Genomic DNA, 8486 nt, shown 5'->3' on the forward strand with positions numbered 1-8486 from the left:
GTATGCCTATAGACTGTGACAGCTTCACAGGATAAATGATACAAAGCTGAATTTTTGAAAAATTAGCTTGGCCATAAGAGGGTTGAGGAGACATTTCAGATAGAAGGAATCACACATAGAAAGATAGGGAGGCATGAGGAAATGCTAGCTCTTTACAAATTATTAGGTTATTCACAATGCTGGAATACAGGATGTAACTGAGGTTAGATATAGACATTCACTTGCTTGTGAGTGTCTAGGAGTCTCCAGTGGAGGCATGTGTCAGTGGTGGCCTGCTGCAGGGTTGGGGGCACTGAGTGTAGCAGTACATGCATGGGACCTTTCGAAGGAGGTCACCATTATCTTCATTACCTCCACCATAGTTTGGCCACAGGTAAATAGCAGGAGTCTACGGCCATACCACCCTGAACGCGCCCGATCTTGTCTAATCTCAGAAGCTAAGCAGGGTCGGGCCTGTTAGTACTTGGATGGGAGACCACCTGGGAATGCCTGGTGCTGTAGGCTTTTTTTTTTTTTTTTTAATTTTAGGCTTCCCTGGTGGCTCAGACGGTAAAGCGTCTGCCTGCAATGCTGGAGATCCGGGTTCACTCCCTGGTCCAGGAAGATGCCCCGGAGAAGGAAACGGCAACCCACTCCAGTACTCTTGCCTGGAAAATTCCATGGACAGAGGAGCCTTGTAGGCTACAGTCCATGGGGTCGCAGAGTCAGACACGACTGAGCGACTTCACTTTACTTCAAATGGCAGTAAGGGAACACAGCTCCACCCATCAACAGAAAATTTGATTAATGATTTACTGAGCATGCCCCGCCCATCAGAACTAGACCCAGTTTCCCCCTCAGTCAGTCTCTCCCATCTGGAAGCTTACATAAGCCTCTTATCCTTCTCCATCAGAGGCCAGACAGACTGAAAACCACAATCACAGAAAACTAACCAATCTAATCACATGGAGCACAGCCTTGTCTAACTCAATGAAACTATGAGCATGCCGTGTAGGGCCACCCAGGACAAACAGGTCATGGTGAAGAGTTCTGACGAAATGTGGTCCACTTGAAAAGGGAATGGCAAACCACTTCAGTATTCTTGCCTTGAGAACCCTATGAACAGTTTGAAAAGGCAAAAATAGGACACTGAAAGATGAACTCCCCAGATTGGTAGGTGCCCAATCTGTTACTGGAGATCAGTGGAGAAATAACTCCAGAAAGAATGAAGTGACAGAGCCAAAGCAAAAACACCCAGTTGTGGATGTGACTGGTATGGAAGCAAGGTCCGATGCTTTAAGAGTAATATTGCATAGGAACCTGGAATGTTAGGTCCCTGCTGCTGCTGCTGCTGCTGCTAAGTCGCTTCAGTCCTGTCCGACTGTGTGCGACCCCATACACGGCAGCCCACCAGGCTCCCCCATCCCTGGGATTCTCCAGGCAAGAGCACTGGAGTGGGTTGCCATTTCCTTCTCCAATGCTTGAAAGTGAAAAGTGAAACTGAAGTCGCTCAGTCGTGTCCGACTCGTAGTGATCCCATAGACTGAAGCCTAACAGATGGCTCCATCCATGAGATTTTCCAGGCAAAAGAGTACTGGAGTGGAGTGCCATTGCCTTTTCTATGTTAGGTCCATGAACCAAGGCAAATTGGAAGTGGTCAAACAGGAGATGGCAAGAGTGCACGTTGACATTCTAGGAATCAGCAAACTAAAATGGACTAGAATGGGTGAATTTAACTTGCTGCGGCTAAGTCATTTCAGTCGTGTCCGACTCTGTGCGACCCCATAGACGGCAGCCCACCAGACTCCCCTGTCCCTGGGATTCTCCAAGCAAGAAAACTGGAGTGGGTTGCCATTTCCTTCTCCAATGCATTAAAGTGAAAAATGAAAGTGAAGTAGCTCGATGACCCTTATATCTACTACTGTAGGCAAGAATCCCTTAGAAGAAATGGAGTGGCCACCATAGTCAACAAAAGAGTCTGAAATGCAATACTTGGATGCAATCTCAAAAACAACAGAATGATCTTTGTTCGATTCCAAGGCAAACCATTCAACATCATGGTAATCCAAGTCTATACCCTGACCAGTAATGCTGAAGAAGCTGAAGTTGAACGGTTCTATGAAGAACTACAAGACATTCTGGAACTAACACCCCCAAAAGATGTCCTTTTCATTGTAGGTGATTGGAATGCAAAAGTACAAAGTCAAGAAACACCTGGAGTAACAGTCAAATTTGGCCTTGGAGTACAGAATGAAGCAGGGCAAAGGCTAATAGAGTTTTGACAAGAGAATGCACTGGTCATAGCAAACACCCTCTTCCAACAACACAAGCGAAGACTCTACACATGGACATCACCAGATGGTCAACACCTAAATCAGAATGATTATATTCCTTGCAGACAAAGATGGAGAAGCTCTAAACAGTCAGCAAAAACAAGACAGGGAGCTGACTGTGGCTCAGATCATGAACTCCTTATTGCCAAATTCAGACTTAAATTGAAGAAAGTAGGGAAAACCACTAAACCATTCAGGTATGACCTAAATCAAATCCCTTATGATTATACAGTGGAAGTGATAAATAGATTTAAGGGACTAGATCTGATAGAGTGCCTGATGAACTATGGATGGAGGTTCATGATATTATACAGGAGACAGGGATCAAGACCATCCCCAAGAAAAAGAAATGCAAAAAAGCAAAATGGCTGTCTGAGGAGGTCTTACAAATAGCTGTGAAGAGAAGAGAAGCGAAAAGTAAACGAGAAAAGGAAAGATATACCCATTTGAATGCAGAGTTCCAAAGAATAACAAGGAGAGATAAGAAAGCCTTCCTCAGGGATCAATGCAAAGAAATAGAGGAAAACAATAGAATGGGAAAGACTAGAGATCTCTTCAAGAAAATTAGAGACACCAAGGGAACATTTCATATTGAGATGGGCTCAATAAAGGACAGAAATGGTATGGACTTAACAGAAGCAGAAGGTATTAAGAAGAAGTGGCAAGAATACACAGAAGAACTATCCAAAAAGATCTTCATGACCCACATAATCACGATGGTGTGATCAATCACCTAGAGCCGTACATCTTGGAATGTGAAGTCAAGTAGGCCTTAGGAAGCATCACTATGAGCAAAGCTAGTGGAGGTCATGGAATTACAGTTGAGCTATTCCAAATCCTAAAAGATGATGCTGTGAAAGTGCTGCACTCAATATGCCAGCAAATTTGGAAAACTCAGCAGTGGCCACAGGACTGGAAAAAATCAGTTTTTCATTCCAATCCCAAAGAAAGGCAGTGCCAGAGAATGCTCAAACTACCGCACAATTGCACTCATATCACATTCTAATAAAGTAATGCTCAAAATTTTCCAAGCCAGGCTTCAACAATACATGAACCGTGAACTACCAGATGTTCAAGCTGGTTTTAGAAAAGGCACAGGAACCAGAGGTCAAATTGCCAAAATCCACTGGATCATCGAAAAAGGAAGAGAGTTCCAGAGAAACATCTATTTCTGCTTTATTGACTATGCCAAAGCCTTTGACTGTGTGGATTACAATAAACTGTGGAAAATTCTGAAAGAGATGGGAATACCAGACCACCTGACCTGCCTCTTGAGAAACCTACATGCAGGTCAGGAAGCAACAGTTAGAACTGGACATGGAACAACAGACTGGTTCCAAATAGGAAAAGGAGTACGTCAAGGCTGTATATTGTCACCCTGCTTATTTAACTTACATGCAGAGTACATCATGAAAAACGCTGGTCTGGATGACCCACAAACTGGAATCAAGATTGCTGAGAGAAATATCAATAACCTCAGATATGCAGATGACATCATCCTTATGGCAGAAAGTGAAGAAGAACTAAAGAGTCTCTTGATGAAAGTGAAAGAGGAGAGTGAAAGAGTTGGCTTAAAGCTCAACATTCAGAAAACTAAGACCATGGCATCCGGTGCCATCACTTCATGGCCAATAGATGGGGAAACAGTGGAAACAGTGTTAGACTTTATTTTTTTGGGCTCCAAAATCACTGCAGATGGTGATTGCAGCCATGAAATTAAAAGATGCTTACTCCTTGGAAGGAAAGTTATGACCAACCTAGACAGCATATTCAAAAGCAGAGACATTACTTGGCCAACAAAGGTCCATCTAGTCAAGGCTATGGTTTTTCCAGTGTTTATGTATGGATGTGAGAGTTGGACTATAAAGAAAGCTGAGTGCAAAGAATTGATGCTTTTGAACTGTGGTGTTGGAGAAGACTCTTGAGAGTCCCTTGGACTTCAAGGAGATCCAACCAGTCTATCTTAAAGTAAATCAGTCCTGAGTATTCATTGGAAGGACTGATGCTGAAGCTGAAACTCCAATCCTTTGACCACTTGATGCGAATAACTGACTCATTTGAAAAGGCCCTGATACTGGGAAAGACTGGGGGCAGGAGGAGAAGGGGACAACAGAGGATGAGGATGAGGATGATGCTGGATGGCATCATCAACTCAATAGGCATGAGTTTGAGTAAACTCTGGAGTTGGTGATGGACAGGGAGGCCTGGTGTGCTGCAGTCCATGGCGTTGCAAAGAGTCAGACACGACTGAGCAACTGAAATGAACTGAACTGAGGTTAGATATAGGAATGAGTTTGGAGAGGAAGAATAAGGTAGGCTGGGACCAAAGTCTTTACTATAAATTGAAGAAGTATGGTTTTAAGCAGTAGAGGATCAGATGTATGTTTTAAAAAGCTACTCTGATAGCATCATGAATTAATGGTTGGAAGGGGTGGAGACAACTCCTTGGGAAGTTTGGGCTATTTCAGTAATGCAGTTGGAAGTGATGAGTGTGTAAAACAGGGCAGTGGTGATGGGCATGGAGATTGAGGAAAATATTAAGGAGTTGGACTCTAAAGGACTCTGAGATCAACTGAATTGGAGGGGTAGAAGGACAATGGAGAAGAAGAATTCAAACTTATCTCAGGTTAAGGTTGGAATTCTATGCTTACAAAGTAGTGAGTTCCTCATCTCTGGAACAGGGAAGCCTTTCAGCAAAATCTGCATTTTTAACTGTTGGGAAATTTTGCATTGAATAGAGGACTGGAATCTCATTATCTCTAACACTTTTTACTCAAAGAAAAGTCCTATTTACATTTGTATTACTAGAAAGTTAAACTATCAGAGAGTCGTTTTAAATGAACAACTTCTCTAAAGATGAAATCTATAGATTTTCTTCTGTTTCTTCAGTAACTTTCATAGGGCCATAGTGATTTTCCAATAATCACATAAATAATTCCTCATCTTGTCCTTCAGTCACTGAGTTGTCCCTGACTCTTTTCGACTCTGTGGATTGCAGCATGCCAGGCTGCCCTGTCCTTCACTATCTCCTGAAGTTTGCTCAAACTCATGTCCGTTGAGTTGGCAATACCATCCAACCATCTCATCCTTTGTCGTCCCCCTCTCTTCCTACTTTCAATCTTTCTCAGCATCAGGGTCTTTTCCAATGAGTCGGCTTCTAGCATAAGGTGGTCAAAGTACTGGAGCTTCAGCTTCAGCATCAGTCCTTCTAATGAATATTTAAGGTTGATTTCCTTTAGGATCAACTGTCTTGATCTCCTTGCTATCCAAGGGACTCTCAAGAGTCTTCTCTTGAGAAGTTCTCTTGTGGTTCTCTTGAGCACCACAGTTCAAGGGCATCAGTTTTTTGACTCTCAGCCTTTTTTATTGCCCAGCTCTCACATCCATACAAGAGTAATTGTCTAGGTAGAGTGTCTTGAGATATTAAATTAATGCTCTAAATGAGCATATACATTTGTTTGTTTCTTTATATATCTAGATAAAGAAAGATAGAGATATCATATATATTTGAAAGTTCTATCTATACAGGAGTTTCTGTAGTATATACCTATGGTTCCTATAAACATTCTGTCTGAACCAAACTCCAAAGATTTAGGTTAAAATGTATTTTGGATTTGATACAAATCTTCGGGCTTCCTTGATGGCTCAGATAGTAAGAGTCTGCCTGCAATGCAGGAGACCTGGGTTCTATTCTTGGGTTGGGAAGATCCCCAGAGAATGAAATGGCAACCCACTCCAGTATTCTTGCCTGGGAAATCCATGGACAGAGAACCCTGGTGGGCTACAGTCCATGGGGTCGCAAAGAGTCAGACACGACTTAGCAATTTAATATTTAATACTTAATCTCCATATTAAGGCATTTACTCCATCTGAAGCTGAAAGTTGTCAAAATTAATAGTCGTTAATGGTGATTAAAAAGGAACGATCAGGAAAGGAGCAAGTGTTTCCTTAAAAAAAAAAAAAAAAAGCTTCCTAATAAATACACAAAACACAACTTAGTAAGTGGCAAAAATAATTGAGGCCAAAATGACCAATTCAGTGAGTGAGATAAAAGGATTGAAAATATCACTCTTATTCCCTTTGGACCAAATTTTTGGACAATATTCAGTTCAGTTCAGTCACTCAGTCGTGTCTGACTCTTTGCGACCCCATGAGTCGCAGCACTCCAGGCCTCCCTGTCCATCACCAACTCCCGGAGTTCACTCAAATTCACGTCCATCAAGTCGGTGATGCCATCCAGCCATCTCATCCTCTGTCGTCCCCTTCTCCTCCTGCCCCCAATCCCTCCCAGCATCAGAGTCTTTTCCAATGAGTCAACTCTTCACATGAGGTGGCCAAAGTACTGGAGTTTCAGCTTTAGCATCATTCCTTCCAAAGAACACCCAGAGCTGATCTCCTTCAGAATGAACTGGTTGGATCTCCTTGCAGTCCAAGGGACTCTCAAGAGTCTTCTCCAACACCACAGTTCAAAAGCATCAATTCTTTGGCACTCAGCTTTCTTCACAGTCCAACTCTCACATCCATACATGACCACTGGAAAAACCACAGCCTTGACTAGACGGACCTTTGTTGGCAAAGTAATGTCTCTGCTTTTCAATATGCTATCTAGGTTGGTCATAACTTTTCTTCCAAGGGGTAAGTGTCTTTTAATTTCATGGCTGCAGTCACCATCTGCAGTGATTTTGGGGCCCCCCAAAATGAAGTTTGCCACTGTTTCCACTGTTTCCCCATCTATTTGCCATGAAGTGATGGGACCAGATGCCATGATCTTCGTTTTCTGAATGTTGAACTTTAAGCCAACTTTTTCACTCTCCTCTTTCACTTTCATCAAGAGGCTTTTTAGTTCTTCTTCACTTTCTGCCATAAGGGTGGTGTCATCTGCATATCTGAGGTTATTGATATTTCTCCATCTTACTAGATGTTAAGACTGCCTTTCCTCTCCGCTGCTGCCCTTTCTGTGTCTTCCATTGAATACAAAGCATTTTCCCGTTGCCCAGACTCCTTCCTGGTACTCCACGCTGGCCTCATCCCAACAGACCTAGGGTCTTTCTTTCCTTCCATAAACCTAAAGTGATAAAGGATGGTGTGAATTTTAGACTCCTCAATAAATAGGAGACATATTTTTCATTAGAAAACAGGCACTCCTTCGGGTGAGTCTCAAATCAAAGAACACCCAAGGAACTGCCAACTTTATAACACTTTCTTTCCAAAACTGCCCACTGTAATACTAGATCTGAACTGTCATTCATTATTTTCTATTGTGTACACTTGACCTCTCTTCTTGCCTTTAAAAAAAGAAACAAAACAAAACAAAAAACCAGGATGTGTGGCAATCAGCTGATTCATATTCTTGCCACAATGATGACTCAGGACATTGATAAGTATGTGTCTTTCATACTTCCCTCCACCCCTGTCACTTTTCCACTGTATCTCACTTAATGGGTGTGCTAATCACTAAAATCCCCAGTGCAATAATACACAAAATTTTCCATGACTATAAAGAAAGATTGAGTTTTATAGGGCTTGAATACCATCCATGAGTCCACTTTCTTTTGATTTTCTTGCTTGCCTTCCAGATTTGGTGAACAAAAACTTAATAGGCAAAGAGTAGACCATTATCCCTTTAATTGACCTCCACTGGCTAATTCATAGGTGGCTTTCAGAAATGCACTTATTATACAATTAACAGAGATTTGTGTCTCCTTTGTAAGACATTGGCTGTAAAAGCTTTGTTTAATATTAGGTTGGTGCAAACGTAATTACAGTTTCGGACCGTTAATTTCAAATCATTATAACTAGGCTCAAACACATCTTTATTAATCAAAATAGGAACCATTACAATCAACACATTTTTGCTAACAAAAAACAAGTATGTTTATTATTATAGCATAAAAATCTGGGCTTCTGGTTCAGATGAAATTTTGGGAAAGCATTTTCTGCATCCTACTGGTTGTGGAAGCGTTTTCCCTGCAAAAAGTTGTCAAGATGCTTGTGTTAGTCAGTTGGTGAGAGGTCAGGCAAATGTAGAGGATCAGGCAAAACTTCGTAGCCCAGTTTGTTCAACTTTTGAAGCCTTGGTTGTGTGATGTGCGGTCGGGCACTGCAGTAGAGAAGAATTGGGCCCATTCTGTTGACCAATGCCAACTGCAGGCATTGCAGTTTTCAGTGCATCTC

At 42.1% G+C, this 8486-nt stretch overlaps 1 pseudogene; it reads left to right on the top strand.

The window, feature by feature from the left end:
* The first annotated feature begins 386 nt into the window (after positions 1-386).
* LOC133249018 (5S ribosomal RNA) lies at positions 387-504 on the top strand (annotated as a pseudogene).
* The last annotated feature ends 7982 nt before the right edge of the window (positions 505-8486 follow it).

Source organism: Bos javanicus, chromosome 5, assembly GCF_032452875.1.
Source record: "Bos javanicus breed banteng chromosome 5, ARS-OSU_banteng_1.0, whole genome shotgun sequence".
Classification (NCBI taxonomy): Eukaryota; Metazoa; Chordata; class Mammalia; order Artiodactyla; family Bovidae; genus Bos; species Bos javanicus.